The sequence below is a fragment of the Lissotriton vulgaris genome, chromosome 3_1 (genome assembly GCF_964263255.1).
Source record: "Lissotriton vulgaris chromosome 3_1, aLisVul1.2, whole genome shotgun sequence".
NCBI lineage: Eukaryota > Metazoa > Chordata > Amphibia > Caudata > Salamandridae > Lissotriton > Lissotriton vulgaris.
In genome coordinates, this window is record NC_141689.1 from 1,270,347,753 (window position 1) to 1,270,365,305 (window position 17,553).

Consider the following 17,553-nt stretch of genomic DNA (forward strand, 5'->3'; position numbering starts at 1 on the left):
TTAACAAAGTCTTTTTGTGTACCTGCAGACCTATTCAATTTTGAATCATTTATATCTGTATATGAAATCAATCTTTTTACCATTATATTTTCCTATACACCTTTGTGTTTGTTGTCTATGTACTTTTTATGTGTTTTGATAAATTGTGTCTATATATAATCAATAATTCATTTTGATGAATTAATTTTCCATAAGGATCATTAACTTATCCTTCCTAGTTAGTTTGAATCACTAATTATCTTCTAAACAAACTCCCTTGAAGGCACCTATACCTCTCTACTTAATCACCCAAGCCCTCAAGGGTATTTTGGGTTGCTCACTGTTCTATATTCAGTCCTCCCATTAAGCACAAGGCATACAGAGTGACTGACCGGGTAAGGGCCTACATTAAGGATGACGTTACCAAAATGTTTCCCTTGTGGTGATTGAGTCCTCTAGCAGCCCGTGGTACAGCCCAATGGTCCTGGTCCCAAAAGCAGCAGCGCCTGGTACCATCTCAGAACTTTGGTTCTGCATGGACTATCGGGCAACAATTCAGTCATGAAGACTAACGTGCACCCCATCCCCATAGCTGATGAGCTCGTATATTGGTTGGGGGCTGCTGTCTGGGTATTGCCTTGACTGATGGAGCAAAGGAGAGATCAGCATTCTCCACACCCAATGGGCACTACCAGTTCCAGGTGATGACCTTTGGAATGAAGAATGCCCCTGCCACCTTTCAGAGGTTGGTCAACAGGGTGTTGGTTCGGCTGGAAGACTTCAGTGCCACCTACCTGGATGACATTGTTTAGCTCCTCTTATGAGGATCATCTGCTCCACCTCTGGGCGGTATTGATGGCACTGCGGAAAACAGGCCTCACAATCAAAGCCAGTAAGTGCCAGATTGGGAAGGGTTCTGTAGTATATTTGGGGCACTAGGTGGGTAGTGGCCAAGTGGCATCCCTTCAGCCCAAAATTGAACCTATCCTGGTGTGGGAACCCCCCAAAGACTCAGACACAGGTGAGGGCCTTCTTAGGACTCATGGGGTACTACAGGAGGTTTGTCTAGGGATCTGGCAACACTGTTGCACCCTTGACTGAGCTGACTTCTAAGAAGCAGCTGAAGAAAGTTAATTGGACTGACACCTGTCAGAAAACTTTTGCCGCCCTGAAGACTGCCATGTGCACCGCACCAGTGCCTCGGGTACCAACTTTTCAAAGGAATTTGTTGTCCAGACAGACACATCAGAACATGGTATAGGGGCTGTTCTGTCACAGATCAATGAAGAGAGTAGCCTTCCTAAGCAGGAGATTACTTCTCCGGGAACAGAGGTGGCGTAAAATTGAGTGTGAGGTATTTGCTGTGGTCTGGGCACTGAAGAAGTTGAACCATACCTGTTTGGGACTCACTTTCGGGTTCAGACAGACCACAGGCCCCTTAGATGGTTGATGCGGATGAGCGGTGAGAATCCCAAGTTGTTGAGGTTGTCGATTTCCCTGCAGGATATGGATTTCACTGTGGAACACGGCCCTGGTACTGAACACGCCAATGCTGATGGTCTATCTAGATTCTTCTGCCTTAGTGATGACAACTCCCAAGGAGATGGATAGTTCTCCCCACTTTTCAGCTGGAGGGGATGCATGTTAGACCTGGCATCATTGGCATGGGTCTCCCACCCTCTCTTCTCTTCCTATCTTTTACATTGGCTGGATTTCGTTGCTCTGGGCACGATGCCACTGATAATCAGTGTCACAGCGCGAATGATCCCTATGTGAAAATGACTGTAGGAATTATGATAACCTTCATGCCTAGATCTGTGTAGCATGTTCTATTAGCGAGTTATCCTCCATTTCACTGTTCTGTGTAGCATGTTCTAGTAGCAAGTTATCCTCCATTTCACTGTTCTGTGTAGCATGTTCTAATAGCAAGTTACCCTCAATGTCACTGTTTATTTAATTTATTAATTTATAAAGTTTTATATAGAGCGAAAAAGATCCCGAAGGATATCAGAGCGCTTTAAAAATGGATGGAAGAAAGGTAATAAATGCAATATCGACATCACGTAGGAATAACAAACAAGAATCATCACATGATTACAAGACAAAGGGGTCAGAGGTGAGTAATACCAACAACATGTACATAGCCGGCTACGAGGGGGGCACGCGATAAAAACAAAGAAGAACAACATCAACTGAGGGTCTAATGGTTGTAGGATCAATGACTTAGAGCCGATGATCCTAACCCAATTAAGGTAAGAACTTGTTCATTATGAATCTTTTGGCTTCCAGTTTAAACATCAATCGTAGAGGAGATTCTGAGAACTTCCAGTGGAAGAGAGTTCCATATCTTCGGGGCAGCGCCGGAGATGGCTCAGTGGCAGGTTCTCTTTTTGATAAAGCTGCATGGTTTCAAGAGGAAAGAGTTACTATTGAGAATCTACCCATTCTCATAGGCCAGAATGGGCAGGTTGAGGATTACCTTCTATAATCCTATCTGACCACCGGAACCTGATAAGGAGTTTGATATGTTTATGCTCAGGACATTGAGATACACCTTTTAGTAAGGACCGTTTATATATCCCATGTTCGAAAATGCCTCTTCTGAAAACGCTGGATTTTCTTGCCTAAGCTTTCCTGTAGGCTTTTTAGTATGTGTATTGGCAGTCTGGTTTTGGAGCAGTAGGGCCAGCTGTGTTGGACCTGTCTGGAAAGAGAGATCGGTATTCAGAGCATGGGGAGTGGTGACTCTTTGATCTGAGCAAGGCCGGGCCAGGCAAGGTGAATGATGGCTCCACCTCCCACGGGGCGTCTGATAGCAGAACCCCTCATTCTGAAGGGGCAGGATGTAGCCTCATAAACCAAGTTCACCCTGACCCCACCGGACTGGTTCTGACTGGATTGAGTGATTTGTTACTTTAGAGAACAAAGACTTTTGAGGTATAAAATGCTGTACTAGAACTTTGTCCAAGTATGTTTCTTCTGGATGTCAAGACAAAACTCTATCTGAGTGAACAGAGAAAAGGACTTTGAAACATTCACAAGCTTGCTGGAGAAACTACCAGAGGGCCTGAATTGAAAGCGCCCCCTGCTGAAGTCTCAAGCACATTAGTCTTCACCCCGTCAGCTATCGGAATCCCTCTGCGAGGAATTCTGCTTGCCGGTGAGGCCTCCGTTAAGTGATCCGGAGCCTCTAGTTCTACTGTGAGGAGCGCAGACTGAAAACCTTCATTGAATCTGTGTTTGCCGCTGCAGCTATGAGAGAGCTGCCAGCGCTGAGAGCCCGCCTGAATTTGAACCTTCGAACCCCTTGCTGAATCTGTGTGGGCCGCTGCAGCTAAGAGAGAGCTGCTGCTGCTGAGAGCCCGCCTGAATTTGAACCTTCAGAACCTTCATTGAATCTGTGTGGGCCGCTGCAGCTAAGAGAGCTGTAGCCACTGAGTGGCCACCATTGTGCCAGCCTGGTCAAGATCACCATTCATCCTGTGGCCTACCGCAGCTAAGAGAGCTGCTGCCGATGATTTCCCACACCTTTGCCAAGTTTGCATCATCGTGATTCATCCTGTGGGCCACCGCAGCTAAGAGGTATCTGCTGCCACTGAGTGCCCCCACCGTTGCCAATTTTACATCATCGTGATTCGCCCTGTGGGCCGCCGCAGCTAAGAGAGAGCTGCTGCTGCTGAGTGCACGCACCTTTGTGCCAAGTAGGCTAAGAGAGATCTGCTGCCGCTGAGTGCCAGCACCTTTGCCAAGTTTGCATCATTGTGATTCATCCTGTGGGCCACCGCAGCTAAGAGGTATCTGCTGCCACTGAGTGCCCCCACAGTTGCCAATTTTGCATCATCGCGATTCGCCATGTGGGCTGCCGCAGCTAAGAGAGAGCTGCTGCTGCTAAGTGCCCACATCTTTGCCAACTTTGCGCCATCGTCATCCATCCTGTGGGCTGCCGCAGCTAAGCGAGAGCTGCTGCTGAGGGCCCACACTTTTGCCAACTTTGCACCATAGTGGTTTGTCCTGTGGGCCACGGCAGCTAAGAGAGAGCTGCTGCCCATGAGTGCCTGCATCTTGTTCACCAGTGTCGAGGATTATCGCTATTGTCACGTTGGCCGCCGCAGCTAAGAGAGAGCTGCTGCCGCTGTGAGCTCACCACAGAGCTGCAAGACGAGAGTAATCGCCACCACCATTGCAGCCGCGTGCTGCTGCTAATAAGAGCCTGCCTGTTCCAGAGTGCCCGGATCATTGTAGGTGCACGGTGCAGTCCCCTGCAACCAAGACTTATGGTCACTGGGAGTGGCATGTCACCGTCTCCGCTTCTTCGAGAAGCTGCATGCTGTGTCCCCTTTCAACAGCAGGTATCTGGTGCGCACCGGGTCACGTTGGCCCCAGCCTTGAACTCAGTCAGTTTCACGTTCTGGTGAATACATTATTGCCTTTTTGAGTCGCTATTGGTTTGCGTGCATTGTGGCTTGTTAAAATGCCTATTTGGACATTTGTGCCAGCCATTGCCAGCTAGAGACCCTCATTTCTAACAACAGTCCATTATGCTTGGAAGTAATAGGCCAATCAATAAGGGATGATCAATCAAAAATCTGCATGCCGAATGTGCACCCCTTAGAAGGGAATAACCGAAGATCCATCAGGTGGCCCAAGATCACATGTAACATAGAGCTCACTAGAGACAAGTGGTCTGCATATAACATCCATGCGCATAGCCCTGGTCTCAAAGTTAGAGCCTCTTCCCTCTAAATATATTGGGAAGAACCCGAAACCCAACCCTAAGGCAAAAACTAAGGTAAACCCATGGTATACAACAGAATGTAGAAGATCTAAGACAGCTCTACTTGAATCAATAAAGCATGGAAGTACAGGTTCAGTAAGGAATGCAAGGGATGCCCACCGGAAAACACTGACTACAGCCAAGAGGAATTGGGAGGAAAACAGTTGGCTTGTCCTTTTGCAGGCAGCAAAAGCCAACAACTCAGCAGAGTTCTTGAAAAATATAGCATTGGGGGCAAGGACCTGGTACGATGGACCGAGCATTATATGGACTCAGCGGTTTGGATCGACCACTTCACTGACTTGTACCCCAGTTTCGTCCCATTGTAGCCTCGAGTGGAGAGAGACAATCTATTAACATCGAGGGAGACAGTGGGGTGATCGTTTTCTCACTGCAAGAAACTAAGTATGCTATAGATTCGATCAAACCGGGAAAAGCACAGGGATTAGATAGACTCTCTGGTGACTTATTTAAACATGACAAAAAGGTATGGGTCCCATATGTTAAAGCTCTTAGCAACTCAATATGAGCCGTTGCTCTAATACCGGGAACATGGAAAGGGGCTGAAATTGTCCCTATCCACAAAAAGGGCAGTAAACATAAACCTGGAAATTACAGGTCAATTAGCCTGATAGACGTACTCCAAAAAATCTACGCCAGGCAGCTACTGAACAGGCTTTATGACTGGATAGACACCTCTAGTATATTGTCCCCATATCAGGCAGTGTTCAGATCTTGCAGGAGTACAATAGACCAAGTCTTCAGACTCTTGGGCATTAGCTGGAAATATGTTAAGATCAGAAAGGGGCATATTTATGTGGCATTTTCTTGATTTGAGGGCAGTATTTGACCTGATACCCAGAAGCCTACTATGGGTGTCACTTGAGAAACGAGGAGATACCCCCAATCTGGTCATGCAGTTAAAAAGGCTACTGGAAACTATGCTAGAGTCCACTGGGGTATGAACGGGGAACTCACAAAACCAATCCCGATAGAAGAAGGAGAAAGGGGTGTGTACTTGCTCCCTCCCTGTTCTCACTCTATATCAACCAACATGGTAAATCACTTACAAGATCAAGCTAATGACCGCCCAAAGCTGAATGTGAACTTGGTACGGGCGCAGCTTTTTGCAGACGATACCATCTTGTTATCCCGGACCATAAAGGGGTTGCAAAATAAGAGCCTCGTCCAAAAGTTGAGCACCCTCTGCCTATATGTAAAAAGGATAATAGTAAGGCCCAGCTCTAGCCTCAAGGCTCTACTGATGGAGCCTGTGGGCAATCCTAACCACTTTTTCAAATGGATGTTTCTATAATTTGCAAACGCTCAACATTTTTTTCTAGCAAAGAATTAATAGAGTAACTACTATTGCATTATACATCTATCTCAGCACTTCAACAGACTTATGACCGAGAGCTGATTCCAATCTCTGAAGTGCACCAGCAATCATCTTGGCACTAGATTCTTGCAACGAGACACGGGCACCAACGTCAAAATGTTGGCTAAATAAAAGTCTTAATTATTTGAATTTCTTAACAATCTCCAATTGATCCCCATCCAGCCACCACCCAAACCCTGGGGTCCACCTCCTACTCTTTGAAAAAAACCAGGGGGGCATATTATCAAGGAACAGCGTAAAAATTATCGCTGCTTTAGCTGCAGGAAACTGCAGATAAAACAGCAATAATGGGCCTGATAATATGCCAAAGAGAATTCCAATAGAAGCCCATGTTAACACCAAAGCATGGGTTTCTATTGGAATTCTCAAGGGCATACTATCAAGCCCATTTACATCGCTTTAGCGGCAGTTTCCTGCCGCTAAAGCAGCAATATTTCCAATGCCTTCCCTTGATAATATGCCCCGCGGTCTTTATTTTCGCTGTATTGATCTTTAAATTGTTTCCCTTGCAGTAGTATTAGAAAGCAGCAAGTTGCCTCCGCAAGCTGACTAGCGTTAGATCTAATAACACAGTGTCATCTGTGTGAAACAACATCGAAATAGGCTTCATCTCTAACTTAGGGGGAATTTTTCTGGCCTGATTTAGGACTCCCAAGGAATCCGCTATATAGATAGAAAACAACAACATAGCCAAAACACACCCTTGCCTTAACCATTGGGGATGCTCATCTTTTTGGACAAGGCCACATTACCCCCAGTTCCACTCAAGTCCATGAGCACATATGCAGTTGGACTACCAACTTCAAAAGACCTGGTGCATTCTTTCATTTTGCTCTCTTTTCCCAGAGAAAATATCTATTAACCGTGTCAAACACTGCTGACAAAAGTCAATGTACCACATGTAAAGTGGCTGCTTTTTTTTTTAGGGTCTAATCTTATGCCAGCAGCTTCAATATCACACAACCTCCTCTAGTTGAATACTCTTTCCTGAAGATCATTTGGAGGAAAGGGTAAATTCTAGCTAGGCACACCCACTCTTCTAATTGATCCAGCAAATGAATTGCATACCTTTTACTTTGGAAATCCAACAATGTAATCATGCGATAGCTGGAGGGCAGGCCCCTACTCCCTTTTTAAACAAAGATACCCTAATTCTATCTTTCCAGGTTTCCTACAAATCATGGCCGTCAATTATTTCTTCAAACAGCGGTACCAGGGTCTGTGCCCACTGGTGGGAGTAGTATTTAATATTATTTGAAGCAATGCCTTCTAACCCATTTTAGGTCTCTCATCCTACATCAATGGGAAACAGCATTTACAACGATGTCAATACCACGCAGCTAGTTAACAACGCAGTCGTTACAATGACTGTGTTGTTATCATGCGTGGCATTACATCGCAAGACGTTTCAACGACTTGCGCTAGGTGGGGTGCAAAACCAGAGAATGTGTTGGAATTTAAATCCAACACCTTCCCTGCTGTTGCGCTAACTGGAGTAGGAATAGTAATTTATACTATTCGCAAGTCCAGTGCTCCACCTAGCGCAAGTTGTTGAAATGACTTGCGATGCAATACCAAACGTGGTAACAACGCGGTTGTTGTAACGACTGCGTTTTTACCTACCGCGTGGTAAAAGCATGCGTTGTAACTTCAGTACCACTAACTGTCAGGAGTGGAATGCTCTAACCCCATCACCCTTACTATTAAAGCTCGTCAAGCTTGTACCCCCAACCCTCCCACCCTCATTGTTGGCTTTATAGAAATCTGAGATGCAATTGACCCACCTTTCTTCAGGAATTGGACCTGCTGTCATATGAGTGGTTCCTCCAAGAATGCAGTTTAAAATACTTCAAAACCCCTTAGGCTGCCAGTGCGCTTGGAAAAGATTGCCTTTGTCCTTAGGTTCTCTCTTACTCTCCATTTGATTTGCAATATATCTTTCCTAAAGGCTTTCCTATGCTGTCTTTCTACACTGTCCCTTTATTCCCACCCTACTCTGAATGTCTCATGTATTCTCGCATTAGGCGTCACTTTGGCCTGCGATTTTTCAAATCTCAGAGGGTCCTCAGCGACCCTACTCCTGTTCAACCCTACGGCTGTCATATACCTTATGGAAGAAATGCATTATTCAAAGGCCTGAACTGTGTGATGTAAGGGTGAGCTGGATAGCGCCTTTAGCAATTCTTTTATGCTATGTATAATATGACATTTTAGTTTGACAGACCACACTATTCTACAGTCATTTTTACAGTAAAAGGGCGAACTATTGGCCACTAATGTCTTAGTTTAACCACCCTAAACAGTAAAAGAATAAGAGGCTTGTGGTCACTGTTATCAAAAACACCCTCTAATATATCCTTAACAATCCCGAAATGCAGCAGTAATGACTACTTTATGTTCCTTAACTAGCTATACCCTGCCACGCGTTGCTGTGGCTCAGTCTGGTTAAATGGTAAAGAAAGAAAATTTTCTTTATATATATCCTTAAATTACACACCCTATGTGCTTTGGATATAGTTTCGCGCATTGCCGTCGTATTGACTATTGACGGCGGTAAAATGGGTATCTCATTGGCGGTGTATTAACCGGATGTACTTCACTACTGATCGTATTGCCGGACACCGGAAATACTTGATAAAACCGGATATAATCCATCCGTGTTGTAGTGACGGACGTAAAAGAGAACTGTTACTTGGCCAGTTTTTGTAGGCATGCGCAATAGACATGGCGGACCTGAATGGAAGCATGCAGTTGATTACGGAAGGCGCGAAAACGCTGGCACTTGTTGATTGGTTTAACAATAGTTTAAAGGGAAGTCTGAATTTCGGCTTCTTTGCACGCTGTCGGGATCACACGCCAGACGTCGCCTGCCGAGACTCCACTTTTGTATTGAAACGATCCTTTGCATATAAGGTGAGGTACGGATGATAACAGTTATGCTGACTTCTAGGCAGTGGATATGCTATATCATAGTTACTTGCTTCGAAAATGAGGTTATTTTAGTCTCGCCTCATTTGTATACTTTTTTTCTCTTTTTTTAGAATTTGACTTGAAAAATCAATGGTTGTGATTATAATATAACGCTGAATGTCGGCTGTCTTAAGGTAAGGACATAAATTAGTTTGGGCTGTGCTAACATGGTTTATGTGAATAGGTTTAATAATATGCATTCATATTTGAGCTTCTTTGAAATATATAGATTCTTTAAAAAAAATAATAATAAAGGAGATTTTTATATTACCCCTGATATGGAACATGCTAGAGTGGTTTATTGGATGGTTCTGGCGAGGCAGATTCATGGTCATAAGGATATTGCAGCTCTAGTGCTATAAAAATTCGTGCTTATCCCTCCTCCTATAGATAATGTTGTGTGGCATTTTTTCCATGGATATACCTTAATATTAGACATATTGTTTTTTCTATATTCACACAGTGATTTCAAGTTTAGAGACTGAATCTACATTAGGAATATTTTAAGGGGAGCTCAGGCAAGGACACTTAATTTGAATTTTTACCAGGTGAGATATCTCTTTTGTTATCAGAATCATATTTAGTCATTTAGAAGTACTCACTTACGCTGTTTAGGAATAATGATATTCTCATGATATGTTAATGTACAGTGTATATGTGTTGAAACATCATGGCTGGATATATATTATTTCACTTTATAGGACTTATGAGACAAGAATCTTTTACTATATCTATGTCTTAAATTTTGTTATAACTTATATGGTATGTGAACATTGCATCTATGTCATACTTTATCATTAAATCTATTCTATTAGGTATATCACATTAGGACTAATCAAGTATAAAGACAAGATTTCGTTATGAAACAAGAATAACACTTAAAGGAGGTAGGGAGGACTATTTTTCATTTGGTAAATTGATTTCTTTGTTCCTTTGTTTATATAAAAATAAGTGCTGTTGGTTTAAGATAAACCCTATTATCAATTGCTTTGTCCGTGTTTTCTTCAATAGATTGTTATATAGGCAGGTGTCGCATTAGTTTATGCTGTTTAATTCTGTTTCTTGAAATCTGTTAATTTGAAATATTCAAAAATATCAATTTATTAATGTAATACTCTTTTATGTTTTGGCGTTTACAGCCCTGATGATGTCCATCTGTGGACGAAACGCGTCGGCTGTTTGTGTTACAGTTTTGAAATATTGAAGAATTGATACTGCTTTGAACAACATCATCTCTGTGGAAAAATCATCAAAATAAATGAACACTTTGGAATTCACTTTTGTGAACCATCTGATTTTGTATGAATTAGTCGCTCCCTCAATTCTTTGTATGTTCACTATTGTATTTACTGGATTTTACCGGTGGATCCAGATGAGGTGTTGAGTTGACTTGGAAAGATTGATCTATACTTCTCTTGACGTATCAGGAAATTTAGTATGTGTTTATGCTGGTCTTGTACCCTCACCATTGTCTGTATCTAAAACAATAAAGAAAGAAAAGAGTAAGCGCACGTTTCTAATATGTTTAATTTCACAATGCTTGTGGGTATACAATATGTTTTTGTGACTATTGTCTGTATGGGTCCTTTGTAGTTGTTGTGCAGCAAGCAAATCGATAGGGTGTGTTCGACCTTTCGATTAAAAACACACGCGTCTTGTACATGCACGTATTCTAATCCAACGTTGTGTATATATAAACATGGGCTAATGTTGTGAAGTAAACCAACTCCTCCCGCCTCCCTCCACCCACCCCAGTCTACCATCCTGACAGCAACTGTCCTTCCTAATATATGTGGACTATTGTCTCTATGTGTCCTTTCTTAATGTTGCAAAGTGAACCAACTCCTCCCCCCTCCCTCCACCCACTTCCCGGTCTGCCATCCTGACACCAACTGTCCATCCTAATGTAAGTAGACTATTGTCTCTATGCATCCCTTGTATTTATTTTGCAGCAACCAAATCGATAGGGTCTGTTCGTCCTTTCGATTAAAAACACGAGCGTATTGGACACGCCCGTATTCAAATCCAACGTTGTGTATATATAAACACTTGCTAATGTTGCAAAGAGAACCAACTCCTCCCCCCACTCTCCACCCACTTCCCGGTCTGCCATCCTGCCACCAACTGTCCATCCTAATATATGTAGACTATTGTCTCTATGCATCCTTTCTTAATGTTGCAGAGCGAACCAACTCCTCCCCCCTCCCTCAACCCACTTCCCGGTCTGCCATCCTGACACCAACTGTCCATCCCAATATATGTAGACTGTTTCTCTATGCGTCCCTTGTAGACGTTGCGCAGCAACCAAATCGATAGGGTCTGTTCGGCCTTTCAATTAAAAACACGTGTGTATTGGACACACGCATATTCAAATCCAACGTTGTGGCTGCAATACTCAATCAAGAGTGTCGCTGTAGGCCCAAATCACCACAGTCGTTTGGAAAATGACACTATTGTGCCAAAACTTCTGGGGAGTGGTTGACTGACTAACTGAGGTAGAATTCAGGGTCTTAGAGTTAGAAAAGGCAGTCACCACACTCCCGGCTAAAGTATCCACCCTGGAAAAGCTCACTGAAGACCTTGCGACACGCGTGGAGGACCAGAGCGAAGTGCCTGCAGAAATAATCTCAGATTTGTAGGCTTTTCTGAGAATTGTGAAGGTAATGACATAGACAAAAGCTTGCTGGAGTTCATATTAGAACGCACACACAGAGCCATTCTGCCGCGACCACCACCTGGGCTAGACAGTTGCCCATTATTGTGCGAATCCTAATCTACCCTGATGGCGACCTCATCCTCAAGCAGGCCGGGACGAAATGAGAACTCTTTTTTGAAACACATCGAATTATGGTGTTCCCAGACTATACTTGTCTGGTCCAACAGCAGCATCAATCCTTCCATGTGGCCAAGGCATGTCTTCGAGATCTGAAGATTACATACATGCTCCAGCTTCTGGCTCGACTGCCAATGGTCTATAACTCCTGAGCCATGTTCTTTGAAATGCCAGAAGAGGTCTTTGATTAGACAGATGAACTTAGATATCTTAAACCTCACACTCCACTGCGGCATGCCTCAGACTCCTCGTTATAAGAATCCAACCGAATGCAAAAAGAACAGAAAGATAAACTGAGACATTGGTCCAGATCAACTATGGCATTGTAAGGCCGATGACAAGGAATGCAAAAAGGCTTCAGCGGCTGAGGCCCCTAACCCTCACAAATGACTGAATATGTTTGTGTGGGGAATAGACGTTGGGACTTTGCCAATATTCTAGAGTTGCAGTATCTCGGTGCTACATAAGGGCTAGTACATTAAGTGTTTTACTCATACCCTTCATATTGACACTACGATGCAGGAGCATTTGTGGATCCATTGGATGGACTCTAGTTTAAGCCCCTGTTGAGGTCAGCACAGCTTACCATCCACAACAGATACTTCAGTTGTTATGAGGTATTGGGGTGGGGGTTAAAATATCAATGAGGATTACGTTTTTTGTTCGCACCCACTGCTCAGACTTTGATATCTCAAGAAGATGTTCCTCTATCTTATTTAGACACCATTATTGATCACTACATGCCCATGCCGACACAGACGGATGAGGCCCCATCGGGTCACGTACAAATTGTAAGCTGGAATATTAGGGGCTTTCTAGATAAAGTTAAGTGAGGCGTGATACTCCGCCAGGCAAGGCGAATAAAAGCAGACATACTGCTGCTACAAGTGACACATCTCATGGGCAACAAAACTCCCTATCTGGCCCGGTTTTGCTATATGCATGTGTTTCATATGGGTTTCGTGAGGGGTTCCAGGGGAGTACAAAAGCAAAAACAACAATATATGGACAGAATGCAGGAAAATGTCTTACATTCACCCCAGTACATCGATCTGGGCCTACATTCATAGTTCTTCTGCTCCCCATGCCATTAGAGTTTGAATCCAGCCATATGCAGAATAGTCTTCACCCTGTTCCCTATGGGAACAGTCCAACCCGAACTGTGAGGCCAGGTCCTCCCTGGAATGGAAACAAGCATTATGGGACCAGTTTTGGGGATTCACCGAAAATGTACAGACAGAGATATATAACCCTGGACAGGTTTGTCACTACCCTTTTATGTGAGATCTGCCATATTGAAGATGATCTTCCTCCCAAGACTACTCTACCATTTACGGTACCACGCTTATCCGGTTCTGCTATCCTGGTATCACCACATTAATGCTATACTAGGACAGTTCCAGTGGGGCAGGGGAACATGTCCAGCTGCACTGTGTACATGCTTCCAGTCCACATACTGGAGTGGAATTGCAGCTGTATACATCCAAGCCTACCATGCTGCATCACACCTATGGGTACTGAATGACTGGTGGCATGGGTCGAGTGAAGATCCGGCATATGCCAAAGAATGATGGCTGCTTCATGACCCAACACTTACCTCATATTTATACACAGTATAAGTACGTCTCTCTTGAGAAGTGCCAGTACTCTCCCTCTCAAAATAAAAAAGAGCTGGGACTCCGTACAGGGCAGCCCTGGCACATTTAAAGCACTGCTTATACAGTAAGCCAGACATCCAGGCACTGCTGCCCATCACCAGAGTAATGGTACTTGGTGACAATCTCTGCGACGGATGGATTGGTGGGGACGTATCATGTGCATAACATCGCTATGGCAGAATATACTGCTGCTCCACTTAGCAGATCTCCGGGATTTCTGTGGGCTGGATCAGATAGGGATAGCCACCATTGGGGATGTAATGCATGGCCTCACACTCACATCATTCTAAGATCTAAAAACCAAATATTAAATGCCCCACTCCCAGTTCTATAGGTATTTACAATTTTGCCATGCCCTCACACCCTACATAACTATGAGTGCATCACTTCCAGACTTGAATCCATAGGAGGGTAAACTCTTGACGGGAAACTTAGGTGATCGCAAGATTTCAAAAATATATCAGGGCCCCAGCCTAGCTGCTTCCTCTCTAAACTGATTGCATGTACTTTAGGTACACTCCAGTTTGGTTACCTGGGTAACCTTGTGAGTTCCTAGTGTATGGTACCTTAGGTACTAATGGCATAGGTAACCCAGAGGCCTACCATGTGCAGAAGCATGCATCGTGCCACCCCTGAAAGCCTTCCAAAATAACACCACAGGTCTGCCCCTGTAGCCTGGGTAAGGTGATGCATGCACCCCTTACTAAGATATAGGTTACCTATGTCTACCTTTAACCACTGAACCATATAAACCTAGAAGTCACTCCTATTGCAGGCATTATCAATCCTGAAGGCAGAGTGCTTGGTTTTGTGTGAGAGAGTGCCCATGCATGAGCAAGACCCCTCTCCAGCTTTCAGAATCTATTCTCTGAGGGTGTTCTGTGATGCAGCCAGACCATATACTCTTAAGTGCATTATAACCTCACGGTAAATGCTAACTTTAGAATGGCTGCATCAAAACATGTCGTGTTTGGTGTCAAACACTTTGGAATCCAGCCCCCCCACCAGTCCTGGCAGGTGGGGGGTAGAATTCCACCCTTCTAAAGGGAGAGACATGTACACACTAGTCTAACCGAAATTAGTTTAAAAGAACCCTAGCATCACAAAATAGATGCTGTAGCCACAGACACGGGTCTGCCCTCCTGCTGCTGGATGAGACTCCGGCAGGGGAGGCCCTGACAATAGGTTTCCTGTCACAGGGAGGTGTAACCACCTCCCAGGCAGGCTTTTTTGTATTGGGGCTGGGTGGGGGCACTCAGAGAGTGCTTTTCAGACAGTGCCGGGGGCAATTTTGGTGTCCCTGTGCATAGTCCAGTGCAAACTGGTTGCAGGGGCAATCAGCCCATGCTCTGGCATGAAACTGGACAGAATGGGTGTAACTACCCCTCTTCCCATACCCTCTCATAGGTGGGTCCCCAGAGTATGTCCAACCCCCTTTCTTAGTATTAGTATGGGACCCCAGTCCTTATAACTTCAGATTATACCTGGACGAAACTCTGCAACATATATCCTGGAACTTCGACATTCTACATGACTAGAAGATGGAAGAATCTCCCTTGGGGTCAAAGAGTGACTCCCCTGTTCCAACTGGCACCAATGAAGCATTTGCCGGTCTGCATCTTCGAAACTCCCACTGGACTCTGAAGTACTTGCAGCCCAGGAAGAAGATTTCCAGACTTCTCCAAGGCCAACACGAGTTCCCAGCAAAGCTGAGTCCCGCAGCCCAAACGAGTGACTTGGAACTGCACTGCAACCACACTTCTCGTTTCTCAGTCATAGCGCTTGGACGCCCCAGGGCAGCTACTTGCGCTCTACAAAAACCATTTTCATTTCAACTGGAACTCCTGACAACGTGCACATTTGCTAAGTGCATTGACTTTCCGAGCTTTCCTGAAGTCGTGCTTTGAGTAACTGGTAGCCCAAGCCCCGAGCATCATCTGCAACAAAGATCGTGGGTCTACACTCAATGAGTGTTCCGTGGGCCTGCTTCTTGCATTTCTGCTCAAGGCTCCTTTGCGATCCCTAGTCCATTGACTGGTTGGTCCCCTCGAAGGTAACTCTATTTTTTCTTGGGCTCCCCTGGTTGTTCTAGACTTGCCCTGACTTCCTACAAAGTGATGAGTCTCCCAGACCTTGCTGGTCTGCTCCAAAGCCTATCTCTGCTTTCTGCCTGGGTTGCTGTTGCCAAGGCTTGTTGGGTCCAATTCGGGCACCAACACTGTAGCACTCAACATCCTTTGTGGGACAGCTCGAATCCGGTTCCTGGTAATCGTTGACATCTCTGGGACCTCATGGCTGAAGAGTCAAGCTTCACCTTCTTCACCTGAAATCACTTGCCATCAGTGGGCCTCCGCTCATCGCCTTCCTGGTCACTGGCTAGTGACCTAGGGCCAGATGTAGGTAAATCTCATTTACCGATTCATAAATACCGAATTTTATCGATTCGGTATTTATGAATCTGTAAATGAGATGTGGGTAAAAATTCTGTATTTTTTACCGAATCGGTAGGATTCGGTATTTACCGATTCGGTAAATACAAAATCGGTATTTGCTGTTGAATCCTATGGGCCTTGAAGCCCATAGGATTCAATAGCAAATACTGATTCGGTATTTACCGAATCGGTAAAAATACCGAATTGCTAACGGGGACAGGGTGTCACTTTGACACCCTGTTGCACCCCTGTAACTGGCTTTTGCGCCATGTGGCACACAGACATGCCCTTAGGGCATTACTGTGTGCCACATGGCACAGGTGTACATGCACAGATGTGCATGTACACACGAATTCGTAATTTACCATGCAGTTGTATTACATGGTAAATACCGAATTCTTAAGGCCCTGTAGCACTGTTAGAAGTGCTACCTACATCTCGAAATACATATTCGGTAATTTTACCGAATGGTAATTTTACCGAATCGGTAAACTTTACAGAATCGGTAAATTTACTGATTCTGTAATTTTAACGATTCGGTAAAATTACTGATTCGGTAAAATTACCGAATATGTCAGTTTTTTGTGCCCCTACATCTCCATAGCCCCTTACCGGTCGGAATGGACGAAAATCGGTATTTTCGGCCGATTCCGACCGGTAAAGGGCTATCTACATCTGGCCCCTAGACTCTGTCCCCTCTGCCTTCAGGTTCTTCACATCTCCGATCCAGGCTTAGATCTCTCTGAACACTTCACTCTTGGATCCCAGCAGCACTTTGCAGCAGATCGCAATTGAAAATGACGACAAAACCCGACACAAAAAGACACCTATGCACCCGGCTTCCCCGAGTGAGGTAACTCGAGTACTCTGGTGCTCCTGTGGGTGTTGACTCTAGAACCTCCTGATTCTAAAGGGGTTTGCTCCAAGTCCTCTTCCAAGTGTCCTTTATCTTTGAATTTCAAACTGCGACTTTCCCTATAGAAGTTAATGGTGATTCGCAGCTGTTTTAGACACTGCACTCGTCCCCCGTGGGTCCCCTGTGTCAAAACCTTGGGTGGTTCCTGGTAGCCCCGGCGGTTCTAAAGGCTCTAGGCCTGGTATCTATGCAAGTCATGGTTCTTATACCACTTTATCGATATATGGTTTGGTACACCCCTAGTGCTCAACTTAAAAAGGTAAATACATTTTGTTGAATGAGAAGTACAATAATGAACTCGGGGTTATTTTAGAAAATACCAGGGTATAGTTTCAATGTTTTGTAACCATGATACCATTTATAATTTATACAATCATCACACAAAGATTTATATTAGTTTAATTTGAATATTTCTTTTGTCACTTTTGTATATCATTTTGGTGATCTTATTGGACGAAATTTCACTGTAATGTAGATAGCACTACAATAACCATAATGCCCTTAAAGTAGGAGGAGGATGTTGATGTAACACATGAGCTTTAAAAACGAATGAGGAAATGGGGGCGGCACTGTGAACAAGATCTCAGTAGGA